This window comes from Arachis ipaensis, chromosome B9, assembly GCF_059453495.1.
Source record: "Arachis ipaensis isolate K30076 ecotype BB chromosome B9, ASM5945349v1, whole genome shotgun sequence".
Lineage (NCBI taxonomy): Eukaryota > Viridiplantae > Streptophyta > Magnoliopsida > Fabales > Fabaceae > Arachis > Arachis ipaensis.
The window spans coordinates 85,735,122-85,744,321 of NC_142444.1; the positions used below are offsets into that span (position 1 = coordinate 85,735,122).

The 9,200-nt window shown below is 40.6% G+C and overlaps 1 non-coding gene across 1 annotated transcript; it reads left to right on the plus strand.

Annotated features, from left to right (window-relative positions):
* The first annotated feature begins 8,453 nt into the window (after window positions 1-8,453).
* Window positions 8,454-8,561, plus strand: LOC148545309 (small nucleolar RNA R71). The gene has a single exon (XR_015900723.1). It is a non-coding gene; the product is annotated as a small nucleolar RNA R71 (small nucleolar RNA).
* The last annotated feature ends 639 nt before the right edge of the window (window positions 8,562-9,200 follow it).

Below are 9,200 nucleotides of genomic sequence, written 5' to 3' on the forward strand. Positions count from 1 at the left end.
AAGAACATGAAATGGGGTACTTTCCAGAGCCACAAAATGGTCCATATTTTGGTGAAATTGATCACTACTCAAGTTGTGGCTGGGAAGATCAAAATCAAGGAGATTTCACTCATTCATACCCCAGTCATCAAGAGCCATCACCTCTCAATTATACAATCTCACCTCCAAGTTTTACATGCCTAAATTCTTCATCATTTGAGTATGCCTCAACACAAAAGTCTATCCCAAATCCATACAATTCATTTGACCATCCACAAAACTCAATCCATTACCCACAAAAGTCATACCACTCTCAGAACATAAAACCACAAAACAACCAATTCCATTCACAAAGTAGCCACCCTCAACCTCCAAATTTCACCCCAGCTGCACACCCTCCCCTCGAGGATAAGCTATCAAGGATAGAGAACCTACTGGCAATGCTCTTGGAAGAATCTAAGGACACAAGGACTTTCCAAGAGGAAGTAAAAACCATTATGCAGAACTGGTGGGTTGCCATTAAGAAGCTTGAGGCATAAGTTGGATATCTATCAAAGCAAATCACTACCCACAATTCTCTCAGTGAAACCATGGCAAACCCAAGGGAGGAATCAGAAGAACAAGAAAAAGAGGCACCCATACCAAGTGAGATTTCTATGAAGAAGGAGGAGGTTATGAGAGTATATAAGCCTAAGCCTCCATACCCACAGATGTTACTAGTGGTGACAAAAGAACATGCAAACTCACTCCCAAAAGACTCAATGCAACATCATGTAGAAGAAAGGGAGGAAGTCAATCAAGGGAGTCCACACTCCAAGGAAACAGAGAGTTACATAGAGGGTGAGTTCATTAAACCACCAATTCAAGAAGTTCTTGATGAAGAGGATGCTCCACCCATCATACAATACCCAAATCCTGAAATCAAGGTGGTAAAGGCAATCAACATGAACACTAACAAAAGGATGGTGACCAAGAAAAGAAGGACAATATTCATGAAGAAGAAAAGGTCAACCAAAAGCCATCCCACCCCTACCCCAACAAGAAAGTTTACTCAAGCTAACAACAGAAGAAGGCTTGCTGGGGAGAGGCACTCAAAACAAGGGGCATTAACTGGCTCCTCTTTCCTCTTGAGGTCATTCCTCTTAACAAACTGGAAGAAGAGGAAGAAAGTCGTGAACAACATGTCAAGCTAATGACATTAAAAGAGCGCTTGTTGGGAGGCAACCCAACCGTAGGTAACATTTCCTTGCTTTGCTTAGTTTACTTTCAATAATTTGGCATATGATTGCACTCTAAGTTTGGTGTTGCCATGCAACAATTTGATTTTCAATCTTCACTGGGTACTTGCAACATTCTAAATTGACAGTGGCACACTAAGTTTGGTGTTGCCACTTAACTTTCATGCAAAGTACCATGCCAACACCACTCATCAATGCAATCACATTGTCTCTGTTTTACTTCTTGTGTTTTTGTTGTGATCCATAATCTTGCTTGCTGAAACACATGCATACTCACACTTTATTTTAAGACATTCATGATCGATCATAAACCCCGTCACCACTGTTTTAATTGTTGCTTGAGTATAAGCAATCATTCTATGTCTGGTGTGGGAAGGGGAAGAATAAGAGGAAAAGAGCAACAACAATGAAGATAAAATACAAGGTGGTAAAGTTCCTTTCTCCTCTTACTTATTTCCAGCACTTTAATTTGCATGATTGTCTTCTATGTTCTTTGTATGTATGTGTGCTTTCTCCTTGTGAATAAGTATGTCAATTCTGTCTTTTAAACTTTTTATTGATTAAGGCTGTGTTTTCTAGTCTGAATGTCATTACTGCATCCTCACTTTGCTTACTAGTATGCTTGTCCCTTTTGAATCAAATGAAAAGAGAATGAGTGTTTTATAAAAGACCAGAGTAGAGTTCATACTATGGAGTAAGTTCCTGGTGTTTTATAAAAGACCAGAGTAGAGTTCATACTATGGCAATATCCACTGTAAGCAACCTTTGTCTTGCAGGGTATCCACTCCAAGCAACCTTTGTCTTGCAGGGTGGCACTTATTAGCCGATATACGCCCAACAGACTCACTATAAGCAACCTCTGTCTTACAGGAGCAACAACATACTCACTGTAAGCAACCTCTGTCTTACAGGAGCAACAACACACTCACTGTAAGCAATCTCTGTCTTACAGGAGCACACTCATCTCGATACCTCTGTAAGCAACCTCTGTCTTACAGCAAAGCATTATAGCAAGGTATCCTAGGAAAGCGTTCTTAGTGGTCGTACCACCATCTATCTGACTGCCTCTCTGCAGCAGATTCTTACATAATCATTCTCATTATCATCATTCATTAACATTCTCATTATTCATCATCACTTTCACATTCTTATGTAGTACTTCTTTCTTCCTTTGTTCAATCATGCTGTACAAACTCTACAACTTTTACTTTTACAACATCTTAATTCAAACCATTTCTCTTTATCACATTACTCTTTTCTCTGTATCCCTTTATTCTGCTCTGGTTACTTTGTTCTCTGTGTTTCTTTACTCTGCTTTCATTTCTCTGCTTAACGTATGTATTTAAAACTTATGTAAATTTCGATATGAATAGTTAGCCTGTCCCAAGTATAGGTTCATTAAGTCTATACTGAAATAGTTTAAATTTTGATATGAATAGTTACCTGATTTACCTGGATCACCGAATATTGTCAGAGCAGTTCGTTCCCAGTAGAGCCTGGGGAGTGGACTAACTATGCTTCATTGCATACTCTATTGTGTGTCTCATGCTGTTAGGGTATCTTTAAGATACATTTGGCATGAATGTCTATGAGTGCTGGTGCACGAAATTGTGATCTCCAGGCTCGAACAAATCCTGGTAATGGCTCCAAAAACTTGGTGCTCTGATCTTAATTCATAATTGTCACAACTTCGATACAACTAACCAGCAAGTGCACTGGGTCGTCCAAGTAATACCTTACGTGAGTAAGGGTCGAATCCCACGGAGATTGTTGGTATGAAGCAAGCTATGGTCACCTTGCAAATCTCAGTCAGGCAGATATAAAGTGATAATAATGTTTTCGAATAATAAATAATAGAATAGGGATAGAAATACTTATGTAAATCATTGGTAGGAATTTCAGATAAGCGAATGGAGATGCTTTTCATTCCTCTGAACCTCTGCTTTCCTGCTATCTTCATCCAATCAGTCTCACTCCTTTCCATGGCTGGCTTTATGTGATACATCACCACTGTCAATGGCTACTTTCGGTCATCTCTCGGGAAAATGATCCAATGCCCTGTCACGGCACGGCTAATCGTCTGGAGGCATCACCCTTGTCAATGGCTTCATCTTATCCTCTCAGTGAATAATATGCTCACGCACCCTGTCACGGCACGGCTATTCATCTGTCGGTTCTCGATCATGCTGGAATAGGATTTACTATCCTTTTGCGTCTGTCACTAACGCCCTGCAATCGCGAGTTTGGAGCTCGTCACAGTCATTCAATCATTGAATCCTACTCGGAATACCACGGACAAGGTTTAGACTTTCCGGATTCTCTTGAATGTCGCCATCATTCTAGCTTACGCCACGAAGATTCTGGTTAGGAGATCTAAGAGATACTCATTCTAGCTTATTTCATGTAGAACGGAAGTGTTTGTCAGGCACGCGTTCATAAGGGAGAAGGATGATGAGCGTCACACATAATCATCACCTTCATCATGTTCTTAGGTGCGAATGGATATCTTAGAAGCGAAATAAGAAGAATTGAATAGAAAACAGTAGTACTTTGCATTAATCTTTGAGGAACAGCAGAGCTCCACACCTTAATCTATGGAGTGTAGAAACTCTACCGTTAAAAATACATAAGTGAAGGTCCAGGCATAACCGAGATGGCCAGCCCCCTAAAACGTGATCAAAGGATCATAAGGAAATCCAAAGATGTCAAATACAATAGTAAGAGGTCCTATTTATAATAAACTAGCTACTAGGGTTTACATGAGTAAGTATTTGATGTATAAATCCACTTCCGGGGCCCACTTGGTGTGTGTTTGGGCTGAGCTTAAGTGTTGCACGTGCAGAGGCCATTTGTGGAGTTGAACGCCAGTTTTTGTGCCAGTTTGGGCGTTCAACTCTAGTTTTGGATCCTTTTCTGGCGCTGGACGCCAGATTTGGGTAGAAAGCTGGCGTTGAACGCCAGTTTACGTCGTCAATTCTTGGCCAAAGTATAGACTATTATATATTGCTGGAAAGCCCTTGATGTCTACTTTCCAACGCAATTGGAAGCGCGCCATTTCGAGTTCTGTAGCTCCCGAAAATCCACTTTGAGTGCAGGGAGGTCAGAATCCAACAGCATCAGCAGTCCTTTTTCAACCTCTGAATCTGATTTTTGCTCAAGTCCCTCAATTTCAGCCAGAAAATACCTGAAATCACAGAAAAACACACAAACTCATAGTAAAGTCCAGAAATGTGAATTTAACACAAAATCTTTTAAAAACATCCCTAAAAGTAACTAGATCCTACTAAAAACATACTAAAAACAATGTCAAAAAGCGTATAAATTATCCGCTCATCACAATACCAAACTTAAATTGTTGCTTGTCCCCAAGCAACTGAAAATCAAAATAGGATAAAAAGAATAGAATATACTATAAATTCCAAACTATCAATGAAACAGAGCTTCAATCATATGAGCGGGACTTATAGCTTTTTGCCTCTTGAATAGTTTTGGCATCTCACTTTATCCATTGAGGTTCAGAATGATTGGCATCTATAGGAACTTCAGATTTCGAATAGTGTTATTGACTCTCTTAGTTCAGTATGATGATTCTTGAACACAGCTTCTTTATGAGTCTTGGCCGTGGCCCTAAGCACTTTGTTTTCCAGTATTACCACCGGATACATAAATGCCACAGACACATAATTGGGTGAACCCTTTCAGATTGTGACTCAGCTTTGCTAAAGTCCCCAATTAGAGGTGTCCAGGGTTCTTAAGCACACTCTTTTTTTTTGCTTTGGACCTTGACTTTAACCGCTCAGTCTCAAGTTTTCACTTGACACCTACACGCCACAAGCACATGGTTAGGGACAACTTGGTTTAGCCGCTTAGACCAGGATTTTATTCCTTTAGGCCCTCCTATCCACTGATGCTCAAAGCCTTGGGATCCTTTTTATTTCCCTTGCCTTTTGGTTTTAAGGGTTATTGGCTTTTTGCTCTTGCCTCTTGGTTTTAAGAGCTTTGGCTTTTTCTGCTTGCTTTTTCTTTTTCTTTCTATATTTTTTTTTCGCCTATTTTTTTTTCTGCAAGCTTTGTTCTTTGCTGCTTTTTCTTGCTTCAAGAATCATTTTTATGATTTTTCAGATTATCAAATAACATGTCTCCTAGTCATCATTCTTTCAAGAGCCAACATATTTAACATTCTTAAACAACAACTTCAAAAGACATATGCACTGTTCAAGCATACATTTAGAAAACAAGAATCATTGTCACCACATCAATATAATTAAACTAAGTTCAAGGATAAATTCGAAACTCATGTACTTCTTGTTCTTTTGAATTAAAACATTTTTCATTTAAGAGAGGTGATGGATTCATAGGATATTTATAACTTTAAGACATAGTTACTAACTACTAATGATCATGTAATGAAGACACAAACACAGATAAGCACATAACATAGAAAACGAAAAACAGAAGAAATAAGAACAAGGAATGAATCCACCTTAGTGATGGTGGCGTTTCCTTCTTGAGGAACCAATGATGTCCTTGAGCTCTTCTATGTCTCTTCCTTGTCTTTGTTGCTCCTCCTTCATTGCTTTTAGATCTTCTCTGATTTCATGAAGGATGATGGAGTGCTCTTGATGTTCCACCCTTAGTTGCTTCCAATAATTGTGTGGAAGAAAATGTATCCCCTGAGGTATCTCAGGGATCTCTTAATTTGCAGTCAAATGTTCTACCACTGAGCTAGAGACCCTTGATGGAAGCTTTTGTCTTCCCTTTCCTCTTTCTAGAGGTTTCTCTGGCCTTAGGTGCCATCAATGGTTATGGAAAAAACAAAAAAGCTATGCTTTTACCACACCAAACTTAGAATGTTGCTCGCCCTCGAGCAAAAGAAGAAAGAATAGAAGAAGAAGAGGATATGGAGGAGATGGATGGCTGTGTGTATTCGGCCATATGGGTGGGATTGGGTGGGGAAGAGATGTTGAATTTTTGAAGGTAAGTAGGTGTATGGGTGTGAGTGGTAAATGGAAGACAGAAGGGATGAGTGTTTATTGGGAATAGAGGATGATTGAGAAGAGAGAAGAGAGTGAGTGAAGGTAGGTGGGGATCCTGTGGGGTTCACAGATCTTGAGGTGTCAAGGCATTTACATCCCTGCACCAATTTAGGCATGCAAAATGCCCTTGCACACAACTCTGGGTGCTCAGCGCCAGGTTGGTGCCCATTTTGGGCGTTCAACGCCCCTTTGCTGCCATTTCTGGCGTTGAACGCCAGAACCATGCTTGTTCTGGGCGTTCAGCGCCAGGATGCTCCCATTCTGGGCGTTCAGCGCCAGAACTATGCTCTGTTCTGGCGTTTGAACGCCAGACAGATGCTCCTCCAAGGTGTGATTTTTCTTCTGCTGTTTTTGATTCCGTTTTTGATTTTTTCGTTTATTTTGTGACTCCACATGATCATGAACCTAAGAAAACATGAAAAACAATAAAAATAAGAATTAGATAAACATTGGGTTGCCTCCCAACAAGCGCTTCTTTAATGTCAATAGCTTGACAGTGGGCTCTCATGGAGCCTCACAGATGTGCAGAGCTTTGTTGAGACTCTTCAACACCAAACTTAGAGTTTGGATATGGGAGTTCAACACCAAACTTAGAGTTTGGTTGTGGCCTCCCAACACCAAACTTAGAGTTTGACTGTGGGGGCTCTGGTTGACTCTGCTTGGAGAGAAGCTTTTTCTACTTCCTCTCCATGGTTGCAGAGGGAGATCCTTGAGTTTTAAACACAAGGGAGTTCTCATTCCATTGAAGGAATATTTCACCTCTGTCAACATCAATCACAGCTCTTGCTGTGGCCAGGAAAGGTCTTCCTAGGATGATGGATTCATCCTCTTCCTTTCCAGTATCCAGGACTATGAAATCAGCAGGGATGTAAAGGCCTTCAACATTTACTAACACGTCCTCTACTTGTCCATAAGCCTGTTTTCTAGAACTGTCTGCCATCTCTAATGAGATTTTAGCAGCTTGCACCCCATAGATTCCCAGTTTCTCTATTACAGAGAGGGGCATGAGGTTTATTCCTGAACCAAGGTCACACAGAGCCTTAAAGATCATAGTGCCTATGGTACAGGGTATTATGAACTTTCCAGGATCCTGTCTCTTCTGAGGCAATGTCAGTTGATCCAGATCACTTAGTTCATTGATGAACAAGGGAGGTTCAACTTCCCAAGTATCAATGCCAAATAATTTGGCATTTAGCTTCATGATTGCACCAAGAAACTTGGCAGTTTGCTCTTCAGTAACATCCTCATTCTCTTCAGAAGAGGAATACTCATCAGAGCTCATGAAGGGCATAAGGAGGTTCAATGGGATCTCTATGGTCTCTAGATGGGCCTCAGAGTCCTTTGGTTCCTCAGAGGGAAGCTCCTTATCGATCACTGGACGTCCCAGGAGGTCTTCCTCCTTGGGATTCACGTCCTCCACTCCACTTGTAGGTTCGGCCATGGTGCTGATGTCAATGGCCTTGCACTCTCCTTTTGGGTTCTCTTCTGTATTGCTTGGGAGAGTACTGGGAGGGATTTCAGTGATCCTTTTACTCAGCTGGCCCACTTGTGCTTCCAGATTTCTAATGGAAGATCTTGTTTCATTCATGAAACTTACAGTGGCCTTAGACAGATCAGAGACTAGATTTGCTAAATTAGAAGCATTTTGTTCAGAGTTCTCTGTCTGTTGCTGAGTTGATGATGGAAAAGGCTTGCTGTTGCTAAACCTGTTTCTTCCACCATTGTTAAAGCCTTGTTGAGGATTTTGATCCTTCCATGAGAAATTTGGATGATTTCTCCATGATGAGTTATAGGTGTTTCCATAAGGTTCACCTAAGTAGTTCACCTCTGCTATTGCAGGGTTCTCAGGATCATAAGCTTCTTCTTCAGGAGAAGCCTCTTGAGTACTGTTGGATGCAGCTTGCATTCCATTCAGACTCTGAGAAATTATATTGACTTGCTGAGTCAATATTTTGTTCTGAGCCAATATGGCATTCAGAGTATCAACTTCAAGAACTCCCTTCTTCATAGGCGTCCCATTACTCACAGGATTCCTTTCAGAAGTGTACATGAACTGGTTATTAGCAACCATGTCAATGAGTTCTTGAGCTTCTGCAGGTGTTTTCTTTAGGTGAATGGATCCACCTGCAGAAGTGTCCAGTGACATCTTTGATAGCTCAGATAAACCATCATAGAATATATCCAGGATGGTCCATTCTGAAAGCATGTCAGAAGGACACTTTTTGGTCAACTGTTTGTATCTTTCCCAAGCTTCATAGAGGGATTCACCTTCTTTCTGTCTGAAGGTTTGAACATCAGCTCTAAGCTTGCTCAGCTTTTGAGGAGGAAAGTACTTGGCTAAGAAATCCGTGACCAGCTTATCCCAAGAGTTCAGGCTGTCTTTGGGTTGAGAATCCAACCATAATCTAGCTCTGTCTCTTACAGCAAAAGGGAAAAGCATGAGCCTGTAGACTTCAGGATCTACTCCATTAGTCTTAATAGTATTACATATCTGCAAGAATTCAGTTAAGAACTGAAAAGGATCTTCAGATGGAAGTCCATGAAACTTGCAGTTCTGCTGCATCAGAGAAACTAATTGAGGTTTCAGCTCAAATTTGTTTGCTCCAATGGTAGGAATGGAGATGCTTCTTCCATGTAAATTGGAATTAGGTGCAGTAAAGTCACCAAGCATCCTCCTTGCATTATTATTATTTTCGGCTGCCATCTCCTCTTCTTGTTTGAAAATTCCTAACAGGTGCTTACTGGTTAGTTGTAATTCAGAGTCCTTTCAGGTTCTGGATCTGCTTCAACAAGAATATTCTTGTCCTTGCTCCTGCTCATATGACAAAGAAGAAGGCACAGAAAAATAATAATAATAGAGATCCCCTTTTTTTTCTTTTTTTTTTTTTGAATGAGGGAGAGATGTTAGTAGATGAATAAAAAAAATAGAAGGAGATGAGAGAGAAGA